This window comes from Octopus sinensis, unplaced genomic scaffold (assembly GCF_006345805.1).
Source record: "Octopus sinensis unplaced genomic scaffold, ASM634580v1 Contig18731, whole genome shotgun sequence".
Taxonomy (NCBI): domain Eukaryota; kingdom Metazoa; phylum Mollusca; class Cephalopoda; order Octopoda; family Octopodidae; genus Octopus; species Octopus sinensis.
Genome location: NW_021835988.1, coordinates 68,854 through 83,815, shown reverse-complemented (window position 1 = coordinate 83,815; position 14,962 = coordinate 68,854).

Below are 14,962 nucleotides of genomic sequence, written 5' to 3'. Positions count from 1 at the left end.
TCTAGTTCACTTCAAGACAGTGATGGTTCACGAACATCAGATTTGTGTCACAAGCGACATTATTTATCATTTCGGAGGACGCTATCAGAACATATATCCCAATATTTTCGATTCCTTTTCTTTAAAAATTCCGGAAAAGTGGATAAATGTTGAAGTATGTGGCAGAGTTCTACCACCGCCGACGTCTAAAGGCAAAATTAAGGATTTTGATGTGGACGGAGAGGATCCTTTTATTGTGCTCACGTGCATCAGGGTGTTAAGAGAATCTCGTTTTTCTCCAGAAATAAAGCAGTTTTTGCATGCAACTGTCGATTTGTCTAAAATACGAGATAAATGTGGAATAAATTTGAATTGCCTTTTTTGAAAGTCGCCACGAAATATTCCGCAATTTTTATTAGGAGAAGAATTGTTTAACATGTCATATTTACTCCCCGGAAATACCCACTTCGTATATAATCTGTGTATTTGATATTGAAACAAATTATTTTACTTCCTGCCGTACAAATGGACTGACTTCTCAGGAGGCTTCTTGTTTTGTTGCTTATACTGACAAAATTTTCACATTTCCAGCTTATACTGGCTTTGATAGATATCCGAATGGTCTGTTTGTTGATATATTGACTTTTGATTGCACAAATTATTTTGTTTTTTTAGAAAGGGTGTCGATTTCTATCAGTTTGTATTCGATTTTGCCTTTTATATGTTTTGAACAGTGGGTGAAGCATGTTTGTCACTTTATCCAGATAATGAATCTACAATTAATGTGAAATATCCGATTTATAGAAGAGAAGAGGGAAATTGTTTTGTCGGTCCAGTAATGGGAATCGAAATGAATGTAACTTTGTTTAATCCTTCACTTTTAAAAAAGTGCAGTTTATTATATTTATTAATTTTTTTCATGTTGAAGTTAGTTGATATTTGTTTTTAAACAGTTGATTGGAATGTAATTTTCATTATGTTTTTTTTAATCAAAAAAAGGGCGAAGAGATTTGTAAGTCACGCAGTCAGGATGTATGCTAAAATGTTGAGTAGCGACTATATTCCGAGCCACAAATATTAAAAAGTAATCGCAACTTAAATAAAAGTCTTAGTTTTACATTGTGCCTTTTTTTGAACTTTTCAAGCCATCCTTTACTGGCTTTAAATTCGAAGAGACCGTTTAACGCAGCAATTTCAGTTGCTTTCGACAAACCGTTTAACGCAGCAATTTCAGTTGCTGCCATGTAAGCATTGATTCTTCCAATTATTAATTTCCTGCTTTCGAGTCCATTCGGCAAAAAATTGCCCCCAGAATTAAGAACTTGTAGACGGCCGTTAATTGACAGTATAGTTCAACAGAGCTAATCAAGATCACAGGTACTTGTTTTGGCCAGTACGAGAATGTCGAATTTTATCATAAAAATAGACACAGCGTGATTTATCCTTTTATTTCAATGTTTCACTGGGTTGCATAAACAAAATTCTGAAGGAATACTTAATTTTCACTAAACCATTCGACAGTTGAATGATTCGTTAAAAACGATCATTTGGATTTACAACCAATGAATATCTTTTAAAGTTCATGTCTCTAAAAATGGCGAAAGTTTGTAATATTTAAGGATTTCAAGCATTAAATGGATTTCTTAAGAAATTTAAAAATCGACATCGCATTGCTTCTTCGCTTTGTGTGGAGAAAATCAATTTATTGAAACCTCTGTGATTGAAAATTTTACAGAAAGCCTAAATTTTTTTTTTTACAAAATAACTTGTTAATGAACGAAAAGAGTTAAAATGCGCAGCGGATCGACTGGCAATTCCCGCGCATGATGGCCAATGAGATCCTTTGAAAGAGTCTGATCGACTCGTTGGGATCTTTCGTGGCAGCCACGAGCTTAGATCCAAGGCGGCGGAGAAACGATAGCGTCTGCGGGCCGATGACTCCAGAGGTTTCCACCGCGACTGCAGTGAATTGGTGATTCTTTGCCAGGACCCGGTACTTCTTCTGTTTTGTTAGTTCCGCCTGCTTTGCAACTGAGCCCGGTTCCGCGGCGGAGACAATTAGATTCTTGGCGGAGAAAGTGTCGGAACAGGTGGCGTCCCAGATAAGGCATTTCCCCTTTTCAAACGGAAAGATTGACATGCCATCCGGGCGCTTACCGTCGCCTCTGTCGAGCCCGACTGGTTCGAGCTCATTTGGATTCCTTAAGGACTTAAAAAACCGAAGTTGTATCTGCAAAAGAACCTTTTCGATTCTGCAGGCCTAAGTGCTGGAAAAACTCATCTGGCCACTATTGAAGAATACTTGAAGCATAAATATTTAGTTGAAGGATCAGTTCTACTCAACAAAAAACTGTTGGTCGGTGCCCAGAACAAGTACCTTCTGGACCAAATTTCTTTAAAATGTCTTCATTCCATCCTGTACAAAAATGCTACGGAGGATTATGTGAGTGTCAAAAACTCCAGTCGAATACGGCCAAGGTAAAACTGATTAATTAAATAGAATAGTTTTAATTTATTTGATCGTCTATTTTCTCGATGTGTGTATTCGGTTAGAAATGCTTCCAAAATCAAATTGATGCTATTAATACATGCATTTAAATAATTTCCAAATTTTGGGAGATTCAAAAGGCCTAATAAATCTTACAATATTTTACTTTTCGAGTTAATTTTGTGGTTTCAGTTTGGGGACAAATGTTTGATATGTGTCATCTAACAATTAATGCTGGTGATATTCAGATATTTTATTTCACGTCAATTTTACGTCTCTTAACTGAAAAATCACCGACATGGAAATATGTAGGGCAATTATTTGAAAAAAAAGTTTTTTGTTCTCACAATTTATTAACAAATTTGAGTTTAAAATAAAGAATGTATTCAAAATGTCATATAAATATTTTAAATAGGATTAAAGTACCATTATTATTTTTACGATTTATTCTTATTGAAAAGTATTTTTTAACATGAGAAAGACTCTTTTCAAAACAAAAAAGACTGACCACCTCACTGCGATAATTAGATATACTTATGTTTCTGTATTTAATTTTATGTAATGGAAGCAGTCAATATTATCAAAATAATTAAATATAGCTGAAATCCCTGACATTACAGTGCAAGGATGTGATATCGTCATTTACACTAGACTTGCAGGAGTCTTAAAGGATTCTTATTTTTGAATTTCTTATAAAATTAACTTAATTAAAAAATAGGTAAGAAAAGTTGAAATTAAAGTCGACCAAAATTTAAGTGCAACACGACTTTTCATCCAAAGACCGGGAATTAATTTATCACGCAGGAATAGAAATAGTACTCAAAATAGTAGTTTTTGCATATCTTCGTATTCGTGCCCTTTCTTCCGAACTCATCGAATCATTCAAGTGGCCTGATTCCAAATACTCCCTAATTTTTTCGAGGGTGTCTCGATTTAGTTCAACTATAACCATTGATTAATTCTAATCTTTTCGACTTTTCAGAACTTTTTATTGATAAGTCTTTTTTTTTACAATAAATTTTTTTTAATTAAAATGATAAGTCTTTAGTTTTTATTGTCAATATTTTTTTACAATGAAATGTTTTTTACGATTGTATTTAAATAATTGATATGACCGATCTGACGCCCCGGCTGGTCTGGACGGTGACAATGTATTTATACTAGTTAATTAAGAGGGGTTTATGTTCGTTGTTGTAATTTTTTCCAATAAAAATTTTTTAAACTGTATTTGTTAATGTATATTACTTTGCACTTATTTTCTGTCAAGATGAAAATGGGTAGACTGACAACTTGCTGATTTTCTTCAATGTTAGGATTTCCTAAAATTGGATGTTTGAGGATGCAAACCTACAGCCAAATGTCGAATTGTGGGTGTGATTCTTGAATCTATGTTGCATATTTGAAAATCCAAGATTACAGATGCAGCGTCAATAGTTTCTTTTTAATAATTTGAACTAAATATTTAAGTCAATTTATTTGTTGGTTTCGATTATTTCCACTTCAAATATATACTTTACTGCATCTGTCTTCTAGCACTCCCAATGAACAATATCTATTTACTTCATTTATTAATCTGACACCATTCCTCAATTGTCGCTGATTTATCAAAATGATTTTCCAAACCATTCATTTTAAAGTAAATAAAAAACTAAGAATGTCCTTGTTTAATCAATAAATGTGTAATTTTTTGTCATACGCTATTTATGCACTGGATTCCGTCCTCTATGCCCTCTGAAGCCCAAATCCAGTTCCAAGAGGGTGCTCATGTAATACTCCAAATCAAGTTTAGTCGGTTAATCACATGCGTCGGTCATATACCGCCAAAAATGGTGTCGACAACGGAATTGGCAACTGTTTTGGCGCCAGCGGGAAACATTTGATAATCTCCGTATAATTTTTTGTGTATTTTCAAAAAGTCCCCAAAACACTATTGTTTGGCATTGTAGAAAAATTTTGACCTAATTAGTTCGAGACAACTGTTTTTTATTGCCGCCCACAGAGAAAGTGGCGAAAACGAGAACCGCGCTTTCCGTTCTTCGGTGACCAAGACGCCGAAAGTGCCAGAATATAAAAGGGTGGGCAAAGCCATTGATTTGAAGTTTGAACTTAAACTAATGGCAGATGTTAGCTTGGTTTCTTATCTTTATTTATTTATTAGAACCAAAAATACTGTCATAAGCATAATTAACTATTTCAGGTGATCCCAGCCTCTTTTAGAAACCTTCGCATCTTTTCTCTGTGTTCTACAACGCATTGTCTAAGAGGTCGGTGAGTAAAGGTTAGAAAGTTGTCAAAGGTGATTTTCGTCAATACGTTTTCCGTATGGGAGTAAAGATTAGAAAGGTGTTAAAGGTGATCCTTAGTATCTTTAGAGTTTTATTTTGAGGAATTGATTTCCATAGTCACATTTATCGACAAATTCCACAGTCTTTTGTTAGTTAGCTCAGACTTTTTTGGACTTGCTTTCAACAGATTGGCATTGAGCCATATACACAGGTTATATATATTATTCTATAATCTTCTTGTAGCTTCGCTGACAAATATATCCCTCGATGCAACGATTATATCATCCGCATATGAAAGTAAAATGTCATTCTTGTTTTCAGGAAGAGGCATATCGTTCAACATTAGGTTGAACAATACGGGGGATAGGGGGAACTTTGTGGCACTCCATTCGGTAGTAGCCTCGATGCAGATCCTCAATTGCCCTTGTAGACTCTATCCCGACGTCCATTTAGAAAATTGGCAAGCCATAGTTTTAAGTTTGGTTCCATATTCAACAAATAAATTTTCTGCGTAAGAATTTTTCTATCAATGTATGATCCTGCAACTATAGATGTGACCAATTGAACGAGGCCGAGGGAAATTGTCGTTATTAAGGCAGTCATGCGACTAACTCCGGCCATTAAAAATATTGATGTAAAATAAAAAATAACCTATTATATTTAGAAGATATTAACGCTGTTGATCCCGGAAAATTGCTGAGAGATGTAAAGAGTTAAAGCAACACCGAGTGATTTTCGCGCATTTTTATCAACCAGTAAATCCATAAATGTGGCCTAATTGAAGTCAGCGGATTTATTTTTACTTTGGAAACATTGACAAGAGTTTTTTCTTCACATATCTCAATAATTTCATCATCGACATTATCATTACATAAAAGTCTTTTTAGTGCTCAAGCAAAAAATAAAATGAATCAAACAATTTATTGCCCCATCTTTGTCGTTTTTTCCAAAAACAAGATAGTATGGAGATGGAGGACAGAAAGGTGGAATTATTACAAGTAAAATTGCAGTCGTACTACTAAAAGCTAAAAATAATTAGTGGAAATGACAAGCCTAAAAGAATTGGCCATAGATTTGTTGTTCCTAATATAGATTCGAGCCCAAGAGTTTGTGAGATCACAATCCCGACAATTATCATCACTTGATTAAAAGAGCTGAAGAAGCCTTGTTTGCATGGTGGGGATATTTCATTTATATATAAGGGAACAACAGCACTAAATATTCCTGTAAGAAATATAAGCAAATTAACAACCACAGCCAATTCCAGTAACGAATCTCCCGATTACAAGAGCGAAGTATGAGTTCAGCATTAATGTAGCTCCTTGTGAGCTTTCTCCTAGGATTGAAATTAACGCTGCAAGTATTAAACACTTTCGTCTAAGAAGTTAATACAGATTTAACTATACTGACTTTCCAATCGGTTGTGCTCAAAAGGACGCTAGAGAGCATGATAATTGAACACAAGCATGGAATGAAGATAACTGGCGAGGAATATACCTCTGCGACCGATCAACTAGTAGAAATGGCATGCCGCCAGGACATTCCATTCAAAGATAAAAGACGCACAACAAACGACGCAGAGATAGAGAATGAAGAGGAACAAGCAGCAGACTCTTCTCCTAAAAGGAGAAGAGAGACTATCAATCAGGATTGAAAGTCCTAATTAATTAAATATTTTAATTTTAATTAATGCGAACTAATTAAAATGGGGAATAAGTTATACACGAATTAATAAAGAGCCTGGAGGTCAGCTCAAAGTCGCCGCACTGCGTATCGAGTGGCAGTTTCCGCGGAGCACTGCGACCGAGATTCGCTGGAAGAGCCAGCTCGTCTCCCTCCGGTCGTTGGTCTTCTTGGCGATTCTCCTGGCAATGTCGGCAAGAAGGCGAGTCGCAGACCTGCCGACAATTCTAGATGTTTCGAAGGCGAGGGGGACAAACTCGTAAGAGTCCGAAATATTTCCATACTTCGACCTCTTAGCCTCCTCAGCCTGAGCACTGGCGGAACCCGGGTTAGTGATGGACTTGAGTAACACCGACGCGGAGAACGAGTCAACACAAGTTGCGTCCCAAATCAGGGACTTGCCTTCCCGTCAGGACGCTTTCCATCACTCCGGCAGAGACTGACTGGCTCTAGAGTGGAGGGGAAACCTGCCGACTCTAGAGCCCTTTTCACGACGTCATTGAGGTGAGTGTGGCGAGGAATTCTACCAGCACTCTTCTTGCACGAGAAGGCGTGCAAACCGTTCGGAGAGATCGTGGACCCGCACCGGCATGGGTGGGGCTGACAGATGTCCAGGCCCAAGCGTAAGCAGACACCAATCCGTAAGGATTCGTCGTCCAAGAGATGTCCCGTACTAGGGGTAGGGAGTGCATTGAGCCAGTCTCCCGTATGCGGCTGGCAAGCGTATGCGGCTGGCAAGCGCAATCATATTTTGAAGTTTCTCAACTTCCACTTGTTTTAAGCGGTCCTGAGATGTTATGCCCACCTCGATTAAGGTTATTTCCTTTTTAATCTTTAATCTTAATTAAATTTTGGTTTCGTAAATAAACGTCTTAATTAAATTTATATTGATATTAATTTTTTGACAAAACCTCAGTTTTTGGAAAAACTTCAGTTTTTGGAACACTTAGTGTTCCAATTCAAGGTCGGACTGTATTACACCCTAATCTCGGGTGAGTGAGATTGGTGGGGCAGTCCAACACTTGCTCACAATACTGCAAACTTCTTCCCTCTCTTTCTCAATCATTCTATTTATCAGACATCTCGTCAATCGATTTTAGCAGTCGGTGCGACGTAGGTGGCATCCAATCCGTGTTTTGTAGGTAATTGAAACCAGGCATTTCTCCTCTTGCTCAATTCTCTACAATTCCTTTGTTAATAATCTTGACTGCTTCCGAAACAGAAACCACTGCGACACCGCTTGCCTAAAATTTTTTTTTACATGCTATCTGTGGATTAGCACTGCTTGGATGGACGTAAATAATACACAATCTCCCTCTGCTTTAATAAATGTGGCATTCCAGTAAAAATATATGATTTAAACGACAATCATGAAAAAAATAGTGTTCTATCTTTTTGTGAATAGGGACGGAGTAGGTTTAAAAGTATTACAAAGTGTTCTATCTCCTATATCGAAAGATTATTTGTTCAAGGCCCGACGAGAACATACATTCTGGCACTTGTAATGAAAAAGACACTAGAAAGCATCGTTCTGGAGCATAGAAATGCGAATTAATATGCCTAATAAAGAAGTCATTACGGCAGTTGTTTGCAATGACAAACTAATAATGCGAAAACCCCAGATGAAACAAATTGACAAATTATTAATGACTCTGAGCATGAAAGTAAATGTGGAAAGAATGAGTTATGGAGTCCCCTCAAGATGAGAAAAATTTCCAAAAACTAGGATCAATAATTACTTAATTTTTTATTATTTTCGGTTTTGGGTTTAGTTAATAAAGTTTTTAATTTATTTGTTGTCTAACCAATGAGTTATTCGCAATAAAATATTAGCTTTAATTAGAATGCTTTCACTTGTCCTACTTTTTGTTGACTTAGTGGTCCAAAGTGACTGTGACTTAACAGAAGGGTTTTTGAAAAATTGCTTATTTGAATTAGAGATTTGGGAAACTGTAAATTCAATGGAGCAAATGCTGCGGGAAATACAAAATCAATTCGAATTTATAGCAACGTTGTATTTCCAAATGGAGAAATATTCTCGAATTTAACAAACTTGGAGACATTGTAATCAACATTTTATTAACACTAGTTACTGTAGTGGAGACTCGCTAAAGAGAATACTAAACAACTCATTTGACGGGTTGATTTACCTACGCTATATGTACATTCAAATATTTTGAATCACTAGATCACTGTATCGGTGTAGTGACCTTCGTTACGTGAACGTAGATGCCTTTGCACGTCTAGTCGCATTATCAACTCTGTACAAATCTTATTCTAACATTAAAGTTACATGCCATCAAATACCATTTTCCAGAGGCCAAAAATCAGTCGTCCCCTCAAAATGGGGTATTTTAACTTACTGACTTTGTAGTACTTATCCCAGCCAGAAAATGTGCATATTCACAAATGGGTCCCAACCCATAATGTATACTTATATATTCAAATATAAGGATTACGACAGTGACGAAACATCTAGATATCAAATTAACTGATAAAAGTGTAGAAATGGATCCATATACAACTCCAGACGCAACACTAATCACTGAGGAAGCCTACGGTGTGTTATTTTACTCACAATAGATTGCAACCTCTGCCGATATCCCGCATCAAGCAATCTTCTATGCTGGAAGGATTGCTTTTGACCTACATTTTGGATGTTACTAATTGACTAACCTAATTATTTGCTTTAATATTTCCTTGTTCCTCTTTTGCGACACCACCTGCCAAAAATTCTTTTTTAGATGCTATTAATGGATTAGCACAGCTTGGATGGATGTGAAATAAAACACAATCTTCCCCTGCTTAATAAGTGTGGCATTCCTGTAAAAATATAATTTACACAACAATCATGCAAACAATTTAGTGTTCATATCCCTCATGAATAAACTAGTCGGTAATCACGTGACAGAAGAAGAATTTGTCAACTTGGATTTTTAACTACCCACTGAAAATCTCAATGAATAGGAATCATTCCCCGTTGGCCAATACAAACAGTCTCAGCTTCTGAAGATAATGACGATGACTCAAATAAGCAAACAGAGCCAGAAAATATAGAGAAATTACTACGCACAAATGTTCAAAAAATGCTAAATCTGCCACTTTGTTTGCATTCAAGACCCTGCATTACTCGATCCCGTCGACAGACTGATCTATCCAAAAAATAAAACGATTGCTAAATCGAGGCTAAAAACGAGCCAATCCTTATTGACAAATTTTTATTAATATCACTTTGTCGTTATAAGTAAATTTGATGTGCAATATACCGGTCTCCCCTCTATAGGAATCGGTTTAGAGTGATTTGATTGTATATAATAAAATTATTTGTCACCCTTCGTCCCCTTTGTCGTATATTTATTTTGAAGGAATAATAATTAAGTAATAATGAAAGGCCGACCTAATAAGGAAAATGGTGAATGGCGACATCCCGGAGTATGCCAGAGAATTGCTCTTCTCCGCAAGGCTACTCGCGTTCAAAAAACCCAACGGAGGAATCCGCCCCATTGCGGTCTGGAACTATTTCAGAAGACTCGCAGCGAAGATTGCTTCGACCCTCGTGAGCCGCCCACTCGGTGCGGAGTTCTTCCCAGAACAAATGGGTGTTAGTATCCAGAACGGATGTGAGGCGGCGGTTCATGCGGCAAGGCGTTTCTTCACACAGAAGAATACTGCAAACGAATGCATTGGAATCAAATTGGACATAACCAATGCATTCAATTCTCTCAGAAGAGACTCCATTATGGAAACGTGTTGGAAGAGGGCTCCCATGCTTTTCCCTCTTGTTAAATTGTCATACGGAGAAGATACGTCTCTGGTTTTTGATGATGAAATCATCAAATCAAAAACTGGTGTCCAGCAGGGAGATCCGCTCGGACCCCTCTTATTTGCCCTGACAATTGATGATGTTGTGAGATCAATTGACGCACAACTAAATCTCTGGTATCTCGACGATGCCACAATTGGAGGATCATTCGAGGAAACATACAATTCTTTACGTCAAGCACTTCCCGCATTAAAACACTTGGGATTGGACATCAATATTAACAAATCAGAGTTAATAAATGTCTCATACTCAAACACCGACTTTCTCTCTATCAAGGAGTTTTTCAACGAACTGCTTCCCGGGATCCCGACTGTGCCAGTTGATAAACTATATTTCCTTGGATGTCCACTCAGTGAAGACGAACTCAGGAACCATCTACTTTCTAAAAATGAAGAATTGTCTCGCCTCGCAAAAAGATTGTCATGCCTCGACTCTCACACATCCTTCTTCCTAATGAGAAACAACACCGGACTACCCAAGCTTTTACTACTGCGAAGTTCACCCTGCCACGAACATTACGATAGTCTACTTTTGATTGACAAATCTCTCAAACAAAATGTTGAGTCACTAATCAACGTCCGCTTCGACGAACTTGTTTGGAAGCAATGTAAGCTTCCCTCTGGATTTGGGGTGTCGGTCTAAGATCGGCGCTGGAGGCCGCGTACCCGGCATATTTATTGTCTCTCTCAAGTTGCAGCCATCTGACACGGCAAGTCCTTCGTCACACTATTGGACTTCGCTGGAATGAGTCATTTGATGAAGCTTGCCGGGATTGGAACGGGTCAGGACTCAAAATCCCCGAAGACACAACGAAACAAAGGAACTGGGATAACATTGTCTGCTCCAAAATTTCAGAAGGGCTTAAAAAAGAAGCAAATCAACATCGCCTTGCTTGCCTGGTGTCAGCCTCAAGTGGAGGGAGCGGAGCATGGCTTGGTGCAATCCCTTGCCCAAATCTCGGGACTTTTTTGGACGACGATTCTTTGAGGATTGGAATCGGACAAAGACTTGGACTAGACGTTTGCCAGGAGCACCGGTGCCGCTGCGGGAAAACGGTCGATGCGAAGGGATTGCACCCGCTGTCCTGCAGGAGATCCGCCGGAAGAGGACCACGTCACGCCGCTCTGAACGACGTGATCGTCAGAGCTCTGAAGGCTGCAGGCTTCCCAGCACAGCTTGAGCCAGTGGGTCTCGATCGAGGTGATGGAAAGAGACCTGACGGGATGACTCTTTTCCCTTTCAACTCCGGACGATCTTTGGTCTGGGACGCAACTTGCGTCGATACTTACTCAAGCACGAATCTCCTTAAATCGGTTCAGACACCTGGAGCAGCTGCCTCAATCGCGGAAAACCTTAAAACCAAAAAATATTCCTTCCTCGGGGACCGCTACAGATTCACCCCTGTTGCGGCTGAGTCATCAGGAGCTGTTGGCCCAGCGACTGCCGAGTTCTTGCGCGAACTCGGAAGAATGCTCGCCACAAAGAAAAATGATCCTCGTGAAGGAGTATGGCTAAGACAAAGGATCGGAATAGCCATACTCCGAGGGAACTCGCTTTCCATACAGGCAGCGGGCTTCCTCAATTGATTTCTCAAATCAATCTCTTCTCTGAATTTATTAACTGACATTATTAATAATGAATGTTTCTTTATTAAAAAAAAAAAAAGTAATAATGAAATGACATAAAAATAAAGGAATTGTTGTTTGGTTGTGTGGTATGCCCAATAAGTGATCTCTGTTTAGTAGGATGGCGGAGTCGGGAAACAAGTCAGAAATGGACATAAACGAGGAAACTCGAAAGGCAATGGAGGAGTCGAACGAGATCCAGAATCTGTTGGAACAACTGCAGAGCAAATTCGAGAGCATGTCCGAGGATATAATGGCCAAAAGTATTGTCGTGGCTGACTCGCAGTCGACCAAATGGGCGGACGGATTGACGAAATGGAGAATTCCATCAACGAAATGATCGAGCAGACTCAGTCCGAGATTGATGCCTCCAACTAATTTTCTTTTTCTTAATAATAAAATGGTATGGTGTGTGTCTGTCTGTCTGTTTGTCTGTCTGTCTGCCTGTGTGTACACACCAACTTCAAATTGGCAAAGTACAGATAAATTGTCAAAATCTTTCCCCCTTATAATTAGCCAATAATGGGGAACAAGCTTAAAATCATGAACTCCTCCAAGAATCTTCCACCCTACGATGTCCTCGACTTACATGATGAGGTCCTTAAAACCTTCCCCCCAAAAAAAATTAAAAAAAAATTTTCTGCATTTTGGTTAAAATGAACAACTACGATGTCCTCGACTTACATAATGAGGTCCTTAAAACCTTCCCCCAAAAAAAAATTAAAAAAAAATTTTCTGCATTTTGGTTAAAATGAACAACTACGATGTCCTCGACTTACATGATGAGGTCCTTAAAACCTTCCCGCCAAAAAAAGATTAAAAAAAAATTTTCTGCATTTTGGTTAAAATGAACAACTACGATGTCCTCGACTTACATGATGAGGTCCTTAAAACCTTCCCCCCAAAAAAAAATTAAAAAAAAATTTTCTGCATTTTGGTTAAAATGAACAACTACGATGTCCTCGACTTACATGATGAGGTCCTTAAAACCTTCCCGCCAAAAAAAGATTTAAAAAATTTTCTGCATTTTGGTTAAAATGAACAACTACGATGTCCTTGACTTACATGATGAGGTCCTTAAAACCTTCCCCCCAAAAAAAGATTAAAAAAAAATTTTCTGCATTTTGGTTAAAATGAACAACTACGATGTCCTCGACTTACATGATGAGGTCCTTAAAACCTTCCCGCCAAAAAATCAAAAAATTATTTTCTGCATTTGATTAAAATGAACAACGTTAATGTCCTCGACATTCATGATGAGGTCCATTAAAACCTTCGAGGCAAAAATCTCACGTATTAAGAATATCCTTGATGAAAACGACAGCGAGAATATTAACAATGATGAACTCCCAATTATTCGCGATAAAGAAATTCAATTCATCCTATGATTTTCTCTTTAAAATTAAATGCATATATCATTATCGACCATGAATCAAAATTAAAGCTATTATCATATTTGACTTTGACAGAATGTGCAATTACAGATTGCACGACCTTGAATAGAGTGTGCAATTAACGGATTTTGAAAAACACTTTGATAGTTGAAACCACATTAGCACAATCATTAACACAATTTACCACCAATTGACAGCGCAATCAGAAGAATTTGCGTAAAAATATTAACTATTTAGTTAAGTTTTTTGTAAAAATCGAGCGTAACAACCACCGTCCAGCTTCGGCGGTAGTGGGAGAAGTCAGATCTTTTAGATGACCAGGTCTCAGGCCGTCTACTCCCCCACTGCTTCCTGGGGAAAAATTCCTCAAGGCTTTCAGTACGAGGTCTTCCGAGACCACGATGGGATTGACAGCGAGAGTGGCAAAAGGCGGCTGAGGTCTGAAGTCGTGGGGCTGAGAGGGGTGTTTATCTCTGAGAGATTTCAGGACGGCGGGTGATGATGACAAAAGGGAACTCGAGGAGGCGACAAGCCTGACAGCACCGCGGACGTCGCCGTCCATAAGTTTGCAATTAACTTTTCTGTAGAGGTAGTCGACATCGTGCGGAGCTGCAGTCAGATTTGGGGATGTTGCGCCGAAAAGAGGCTCTGAATTGGCGAGATAGGCCTGGAGCCAGCCGGGAGAAAAACAGTTCCCGTCGTACGGAGACAGTTCATGTTTGACGGTCGTAGCAAGCGAGGGGGAGGTTCTGTTAACGGATGGGAGAAAGCCGAGGCCGAAAGAGGCAAAGCAGAACAACTTAAGCAAATGGGATTCCCTGTCGGAGACCAGAGCGTCGTCAATTGCGGTGGACAAAGAGGAAGCAGCTGGGATATGAGCAGCCTTTGGGATTCTGTGCGGGATTTGTCGGAGGCGGCGGAGGAGTTTGATGGATTTGAGAACGAAAGGGACAGAATGGGTCCCGAATACAGGGTCAGAGAAAGGGAAGGAATCAGCGGAGCATCGAGTGCCGAGAGTGGCGGTGGCGGATGGGGTAGATGAAAGTAATGGGGTGCCGGAAAGACAAGCGGGACAGATCCAAGATGGGATACGTTCCGAAGTGCGGTGGGAAAGGGAGACACAAGAAAGATGAAAGAACCGATAACACGATGAGCAGAGACGGCCCTTCTTTCTTTGTTGACCATGTTGCAGATTGAGCAGGGGGAAACAGGATTAAGAGTTGAATGAGAGACCACCATATGAAAAGATTATAACAGAACGAATAATGGATAGAAAGAAATAGACAAAGAAAGATTATACGAATAGGAAAGGATTAGAGAAATCAGAAATATTAGATACAACAACAGATTAATATTAGATACAACAACATGCCTAAAGGAAACCATGGACCAGAGAAGGTTGGCTTGTTTACAAGCGGGCAGCCAGCCCCTAAGCGGCGCGTGGCTAAACTGTTACCCTTGTAATACAACTGGCTGCCTTCTTAATGATAAAGCCGTAAGAATTGGAGTTTGTCTGCGCCTCGGTCTACGCGTTTATAAAAAACACCAATGCCGGTGCGGCATGTGGACTGACGAGTTTGGATATCACTCCCTCTAATGTCGAAACGGAATTGGACGGTCCTCATGGCATTCCGAACTGAACCAGATCATCTGTCGATCTCTTCGAACTGCTGGATTTCACACAC